Below are 8819 nucleotides of genomic sequence, written 5' to 3' on the forward strand. Positions count from 1 at the left end.
CAGTGGCTCCTGTTGTTGACCCAACAAATTGACACTCTAGTTTATGGCGCCAGTAACCACCCTAGGCTGTCGTCATGAGTTGCCAAGGCTATGGAAGCCTTCCAAGTTTGCCGACTCTGATCATATTTAGACAAGGTCATAAAAGACAGAGTGAGGATAGTAACCAATGATCCTAAGAGTGGCATTTACCAGGTTTGAACAATTATACAGCATTAAGTGGGGAAGAGGACCATCAGTACACACAGGTTGGGAGTAGAGCCATTGGTGGTAGAGTAGAGGTTATGCTTACGAAGGAATGAGGCCCAAGTAAGCTAGACAGGGTCTAGAACAAAGGATAGAGTCATTATTAGAGGAGCTAAGAAAGGTGCTGTCTAAGCTACAATTAAGTTTTCTGATTGAGAGGCAAATAGAACCTGATAGAAGGGGCTTGATAATAATCTGTTGGGCTTTAGGCCTTGTAAGTTAAGAGGCCCAGACCTACCTATCTCTTCACATGGGGTATATCCTAAGGGAGGTGTGAACCTCCTAGGGGAAGGCACTCTGTTGACTTTCATTACTTGGCTGGGCTGGGAGGAGAGCTGGCCAGGTAAAGGCAGGGGGCATCTCTAACAAGAAATTTACAGTTCTGCCTGCAATGTTGCTGACCCTACTTAACCATCCCCTCAGCTGCAGTGGTCACTTTGGAAGTTGGGCTGAGTGAAGGGCTTTTCAGCTTAGAGCCAATAAGATCTGTGGCTCTGACCTGGGCATCCTTCGACTCCAGGGCAGGTCCATTTCCAGTGATCCAACTCTTGGCAGAGCTGCCAGGACTCTTCACAAGCTGACTTCTGCTGAAGCCCATGCTTACCACATTGAAAGCCACTGCAGTGGACTGGCCTGTTGGGTCTCCTTGAGGGCAGATCACTGTACAGATCAGCCATTAATAGGCCTGCCACCCATTGCTTCTGATGCCTAGCTTTCTTTTCCTCCTGGTTTGTGTTAAAGTAGACCAGAGGATGCAAGTCAAGGGAGTGCTCAAGTCCCATCTCTAATCTTCGGTGGCCTGAACTACAAGTCTCTATTCACAGGCATGTTCTGTAGTAGTTTTTCTAAGGTAGACAATGCCCATGAGGAAAATTATATTCTCGCTTAAAAACTTTCTTTCCCTTTTGTCTGAAAGGGAGGTTTTTTCTGCTTACTGTATACTTTGCTGATGGCGAAGTGAATCTAGGTATGAGATTATTATTTAAGTTCTTATTTTGGCTATGCTATTACAGAAAAATGTTAGCCATCTCTTTTATAAGGTCTAAAGATTAAATTGTGCGTCCTACAGATTCCTTCATAATAGAATTAGTTTCCTACCTTGAAGAGAATAGAGAAATGAAAGAACAAGTTGGGCTTAGAATAGAGAAATGAGGGAGCAAGTCCTAGATCGCTTGCTGACAATAGCAATATCACATGAATACTTAGCAAACAGTTTCAACCATTAGATAACAACTTAAGAAAACATTTACCAGAAGGTCCAATGCCTTCTACAAATTTTAAGAATCATGTATTTGAAAACACCTCTTAAATATCTAACATGGTGTAGCTTGTTTAACCAGTAAACTTAAGCACAACCATATAAAATGTTTTTAGTTTCTTTCTACCAACAAGTTTAAAACATATGATACACAGATTCAGGTCACACAAATTAAAATGTATCTTTCATTGATTTTAGCAGCTTAAATTTATGGACAATCTTATCTATAAGCCATTTAAAATAAAACTCTTAATAAAATTTCCCCATGTGGACATACAATATGTACACACATATAACATAGCATAGTAGACCAATATAGCAATTTTAATAATAGCTTTTAAAATCTTTAACTCTTTTTGTAGATTGCCAATTGATTTGAATTGCTTTTTGTTTTTAGTAACCTCAGTTAACCATACTTTCAGTTGGTACTGTTAATACATTATTGGCTTCATCTGTTTACAGAGCCATCCCAAAGTACTGAATACAGTAGAAGTGGCTGGAAAAAGTCCATAGGAACCTATAGGAGGACAGCTACACACAGAACCAACAACACTTTAGTTTTATGAGCAGCACATCATATATAACTGTGGATGACAAAAGACTTTGTCGCCATGTTTAAAATTATAAACTCATCAACCAACAAGAGGCACTTGCTTACTTCACAGTATTTTTGAAAGCACCTGTAGGATTTTACAAGTATAAATACCCTTTAGGCCTCTGGGGCTTTCTCATTAAGATAACTATCATGTCTAGTATCACAAGATCATTAGACTTTTTAATTCTCAAACATTTGTATTAATAGCATTTTCCATTATAGAAACTTAAAAGTTGGTACCACGTCACATCTTGACAGTACTTCTAATATAATCCAAATAGCCTGATTAGTCGGTGTCTCTATAAGATGAGAGACATAGGTCCTTCGATTTTTTCAGTTGGGCCCAAACTGGAAAAACCAAAGTCCAGGATTTACTGGAAATTTGAGAGACCAGATTGTTTGAAACTTTGATTTTTTGAATGCCTGTCAAGAATGACAAGAAGGCTCAAAATCCAAAATATCTGGTTGAAATAAGATTCTTTAAAATCATGACATAATATAGACCAAATTTGATCATTGTTACAGGTGATTATTCAAATCTTTGAAAATAAGCACATATTTCAATAACCCATAGCTCTTAATAAAAATTCAGCTGTTTTTGAACAATTAGAATTTAACAGACATCAAGAGAACATAATAGATTACTTTAACACATTGCTTTAACAGAGCATCAGAGTTTAATTCTATGTCAAAGAGAAATTGAGCTTCCTGTGATCTTTTGCTGTGAGGAAATAGGAAACAATTTTAAAGGACACAGACTAGAAAATGAATACCCATAAGATAAATGAAACAAGGAAGGACTAATCTTTGTAATATCTTCAAGTGTTATTTTAAAAAAAATCTACAGTAGTACATAATTCCTATCAGCTTGTTTGACAAAGATTTAAAATGAAGTTTGACAAAACATTGTGTTTTCATCAAAACTGATACAGGCATTTCTCTTTTGCAATTTTAGCTCCCACATATAAAAGAGAACCTGTGGTATTTGTCTTTCTGTGTCTATCCAGCATGTATTTGTTTTTGTTTTTGCTTTTTTGCTCAAGTTTACTTTGGCTTTTCTGGGTATTTTTTTCATACATATTTTTGGATTGTTTTTCTACTTCTATAAAGAATATCATTGGTATAATGACAGGGACTGAATTGAATGTATACTTAAGATGCTATAGATTCTTAACAATAATAAATCTTACAATCCATGAGCAAGAAATAGCTTCACATTTTTATGTCCTTGATTATTTCTTTTTTTTTTGACAGGCAGAGTTAGACAGTGAGAGAGAGAAACAGAGAGGTCTTCCTTCCATTGGTTCACCCATGAAATGGCTGCTATGGCTGGCACTCTGTGCCAATCTGAAGCCAGGAGCCAGGTGCTTCCTCCTGGTCTCCCATACAGGCACAGGGCCCAAGCACTTGGGCCATCCTACACTGCCTCCCTGGGCCACAACAGAGAGCTGGACTGGAAGAAGAGCAACCAGGATGGAACCCGGCACCCCAACAAGGACTGGGCTGCCGGCGCCGCAGGTGGAGTATTAGCCTAGTGTGCCGCGCTGCCAGCCATCTTGATGATTTCTTTCATCAATATTTTATAAATTTTATTTTAGAGATATTTCATTTCTTTGGTTAAATTTATTTCTAAATATTGGATTGTGTTTGTGACTATTGTTAATGGGATTTCAAATCTGATGTCTCTTTCAGTGAGATCATTGTTGGTACATAAAAATCCTACTGTTTTGGTTTGCTCACATTGTAACTGTGATTTCACTGAACTGATTTATAAGTTCTAACAGCTTTTTGGTGTAGTGCTTAATTTTCATCCAGGTACAACATCATGTAATCTGCAAATGTTGATTTTAAAAGTTTATTTATTTATTTGAAAGGCAATTACATAGAGGGTAAGGCATAGAAAGAGAAATATTCCATCTATTTGTTCACTCCCCAAATGGCTGCAACAACCAGGCCTGGGTCAGGCTGAAGCCAGGAGCTAGAGATTTATCCAGGTCTCGAACATGGATGCAGGGGCCCAAACACTTGGTCCATCCTCTGCTGCTTTCCCAGTTGCATCTGTAGAGAGGTGGATCTTGAGTGGAGCATTCAAGAATCCAACTGGTGACCATCTGGGATGCTCATGCTGCAGGTGGTGGCTTTACCCACTATGCCATGGAGCTGGTCCCAAATATGGCTATTTTGACTTCCTACTTTCCAATTTTAATTACCTTATTTCTTTTCCCTCCCAAAATGCCCTTGCTAGTACTTCCAACAATATATTTAATGAGACTGGTGAAAAGTGGACATTTTTCTCTTGATCCATATCTGAAAGGAAGTGATTTCTGCTTTATACTTTTCAGTATAAAAGTAGCTGTCTTATAAAGGCTTTATAATTTTGAGATATGTTCCTTTTAACCTAATTTGTAGAGGATTTTTTTTAATTATAGAGATATTCGATTTTATCCATTGCCTTCTGTGTCAGTTAAAATGATCACATGATTTTTTCCCTCATTCTGTTGATGTGATTTATGAGGTTTGTTGATTTGCAAATGTTGAATCACCCTTGCATCTTTAGATGAAATCAAACTTACTGTTATGTATAATCACTGGTGTAGTTTTGGATTTGGTTTGCTAGTGTTTTGTTGAAAACTTCTGCATTTATGTTTATCAAGCATACTGGTCTGTAGTTTTATTTTTTGTGTTGTGTCTTTGGTTTTGGTATTGGTAATGTCAGCTTGGTGAAAAGTATTTTATAGTTTTCTTTTTAAAAATATTTATTTTCTTGAAAGGAAGTTACAGAGAGGCATAGGGAGAGGGTAAGATCAATAGTGAAAGTGAGAGTGAGCAAGAGAGTCTTCCATCCATTGGTTCACTTCCCAAATGGCTGCAATGGCGAGAACTGATCCAATACAAAGACAGGAGCCAGGAGCTTCTTCTAAGTTTCCCACATGGGTACAGGTGTCCAAGGACTTGGGCCATCTTCTGCTGCTTTCCCAGGCCATTAGCTGAGGGCTAGATCTGAAGTGCAGCAGTCAGACTTCAAACTGGTGCCCATGTGGGATCCTGGCACTCAGGCCATGGCTTTACTCGCTCCTGCCACAGTGCTGGCACCTTACAGTTTTGTATTCTTTAAAATATTTTGAAATAATTTGAAGAGTATTAGAGTTATTCCCCTTTTAAATTTTTTATAGAATTTAGGGATTTCTTTAATGGGAAACTTTTATTAATTAATACTTCAGTAGTATTTCTTCCTATGGCCTGTTTATATTTTCTATATCTCCTGTGTTTAATCTTGGTATGTTATACATATTCAGGAATTTATCCATTTCCTTGAGGATTTTCAACTTGTTTACACACAGTTGTTCATAGCAGCTTTTTTTTTTTTTTTTTGGACAGGCAGAGTTAGACAGTGAGAGAGAGACAGAGAGAGGTCTTACTTCCATTAGTTCACCCCCCCCAAATGGCCCCCATGGTCAGTGTGCTGAGCCTATCCAAAGCCAGGAGCCAGGTCCTTCCTCCTGGTCTCCCATGCGGGTACAGGGCCCAAGCACTTGGGCCATCCTCCACTGCCTTCCCAGGCCACAGCAGAGAGCTGGACTGGAAGAGAAGCAGGTGGGACAGAATCTGGCGCCCCAACCAGGACTAGAATCTGGAGTGCCGATGCCACAGGTGGAGGATTAGCCTAGTGAGCCACGGCGCCAGCCCATAGCAGCTTTTTGTGACCCATCATATTCTGTGGTATCAATTGTAATATCTAATTTTCTTCTCAAATTTTATTTATTGAAGTTATTTTTCTTTCTTTTGTTACTCTGGATAAAGGTTTTTCTATTTTGTTTATCTTCTTAAAGAACCAGTTATCGGTTTTATATCTCTAATATTCTTTTAGTTTCAACTTCATTTATGACTGTTCTAATATTTGTTTTTTCTTGTGTCCTGCTAATTTTTGCTGTGGCTTGTTTTTCTTTTTCTGGGTTTCTGAGATGCATCATCAGACCATTTATTTAAGATCTTTCAAATTTTAATGTAAGCACTTGTCACTATAAAATTTCCTCTGAATACTGCTTTTGCTACATTCTGAGGTTTGATATGTTGTTAGTGTTTTTTGACAGGCAGAATTAGACAGTGAGAGAGACAGAGGGAAAGGTCTTCCTTCCATTGGTTCACCCCCCAAATGACCACTACAACCAGCTCAGGTGCTTCCTCCTGGTCTCCCATGTGGGTGCAGGGCCCAAGCACTTGGGCCATCCTCCACTGCCTTCCTGAGCCACAGCAGAGAGCTGGACTGGAAGAGGAGCAACCGGGACAGAACCAGCGCCCCAACTTGGACTAGAACCCAGGCTGCCAGTGCCGAAGGTGGAAGATTAGCCTAGTGAGCCGAAGCACCAGCCAGTATGTTGTGTTTTCATGTTCACTTGTTTTAAGAAATTTTCTGACCTCCTTTTAATTTTTTCAAATGATACATTGGTCATAATGTTGTTTAATTCTCATGTACCTGTGAACATTCCATTGCCTTTTTTATTTTTTATTATTGATGTCTAGTTTGATTACTCTCAGTTTGAGAAGGTACATGGTAGGATTTCAATCTTTTGAAGTTTTTGAGACTTGTTTTCTTCATTAGTAATCAGTGTCAGCATTGTCTACATGTGCCACAGGTCTCTGTTCTTCAGCCTTTTGTGAATGTTATAGTGTGACTTTGAAGTGGCATGAACTTCCATAGGTCCTTAGTCCCTAGAGAGTTTTCAGTCATACTGGGGTTTTTGATGTCTGTATCCACATTTCTGGTCATGCTACCTTTTTCTATCAGGCAAATAGTATTTCTGTTGCTTGTGGCAGCAAAAATTATGGCCCTTTTACTATACTATGTGGATAAGACATTCCCCAGGTCCTGATATGTTAGCCTGACTAATACCCAGAAATTTAGCATCATGAGTTTAAGTCCCAAGTCTGGGAAATATTAAGGAGACATTCCCTGAGTCCTACAGGGTGAATGCAGTTTATGATGAGGGTTGTGCATCAGCAGGTCTGGGTCTGGAGCACTGGAATGCTTATAGGCTCCATGCCCTAGGGTACAGGTGTATTTACATGACTCTCTGAAATATAGTACACAGAGTGACAGCCCTAGAGCTACAGGATACAGTTCTCTCAAGTTGACTGCCAATTATTCCAGGGATTGAATTCCAGCCTGAAGCATATGAAGATAGGTAGGACTGTCTAACTCCCACAGATGAGTGAATTTCCAGGGTTTATAACACCAGCAGCAACAATCCTAGAGTTTCAGATAGTGGAGAGAACTTTCCTTTGTGCCTACAAGGCATGCAAAAGTGATGCACTGTCTTGCCTTCCAGCACCATGTGGTAAAAGTTTCAGAAGAGGCCCCCTTAGTTCTGGTACTCTGGAATTGTGTATGAGATGCTACTGGTTACTAGCCATAAGAGGCCATGGGAATTTCTCTATATCATATAGAGCAAGCAAGTATAGCTCCAGAGCTCTTGCAGTTGCAGGATTCACAGGGGCTGCTCTCTACTATGAAAAATGCCCATGCTGTTTCTGGAGACTTCTGGTAGCAAAGGGGCTGCTTGCTTCATCCAAGGCAGGTGTAGTACAATAGCTTTTCAAAAATAGCTTGGGTCTGGCAATGTGGGTTTTGTTTTTGAAGCAAGGAAGTTGCTCAAAACCCAGTCATCTCTCAGGGCTTGATTTAAAGTCAGTGAGGACTGGAATTCTCTCATAGTTAGGGCAGTCCATCAGCAGCAGTGGTGGGTTCTTGGTGTTTTCTGCTTACCTCTTTTTTTCAAGATGGCATCCCCTGGGGATGGAGCATTGGCAGTGGCAGTGGGCAACATGCTTTGTTCCTCCCTCTCTAGTGGACTTCAGTGTCTCTGTGTTGTTTGCAAGCCTCATCACTTCCTCAACAAAGTTTTTCATTCAGTCTCCTCAGTTCTAATACTTCACATATTAAAACCTTTTTCTATACCATATGACCTAGCAATCCCACTCCTGGGAATTTACTCGAACAAAATGAAATCAGCAGAGGAAAGAGTTATCTGTACTCCCATGTTCAATACAGCTCAATTCACAATAGCTAGGATATGGATCAACCCAAATGTCCATCAACTGAAGACTGGATAAAAATTATGGTATATATACACTATGAACTACAACTCAGTGACAAAAAAGAAATAAATCTTATCTTTTGCAACAAAATGCATATAACTGACAACCATTATACTTAGTGAAATAAACCAGTCCCAAAAGGACAGGTATCATATGTTTTCCCTGATCTATGGTAACTAATAGAGTACTTAAAATGTTATGTATAGGAGTGAAGTTGACATTTTGAGTTTCAGTGATCATTCACAGCCCTTGTGTCTACTGTTAAAGAACAGTATTTTTTCTACATACTACCTGTTGGACCCTTTACTTAGTGTAGGGTTAATCTTATGAGTATAAAATAAACTGACAATAGATTTTGTAAAAATTAAGAGTGGGAATAGCAGAGGGAGGAGGAAGAAGGGAGGGAGCATGGGGGATGAGGGAGAGTTGAGTGGGAAGTATTATTATGTTGCTAAATCTGTATATATGAAATACATGACATTTGCATACCTTAAATAAAATCGTAAAAAGAAAACGAATACAGTGCACCGAGAGCTGTTGCAGGCACTGTGCTAAGTTCATTACATACAATTATTTTTTACTTAATACTTTATTTTTAACAAGAAATTACTAGCATTTATTTCAGTG

This window comes from Lepus europaeus, chromosome 14 (assembly GCF_033115175.1).
Source record: "Lepus europaeus isolate LE1 chromosome 14, mLepTim1.pri, whole genome shotgun sequence".
NCBI lineage: Eukaryota > Metazoa > Chordata > Mammalia > Lagomorpha > Leporidae > Lepus > Lepus europaeus.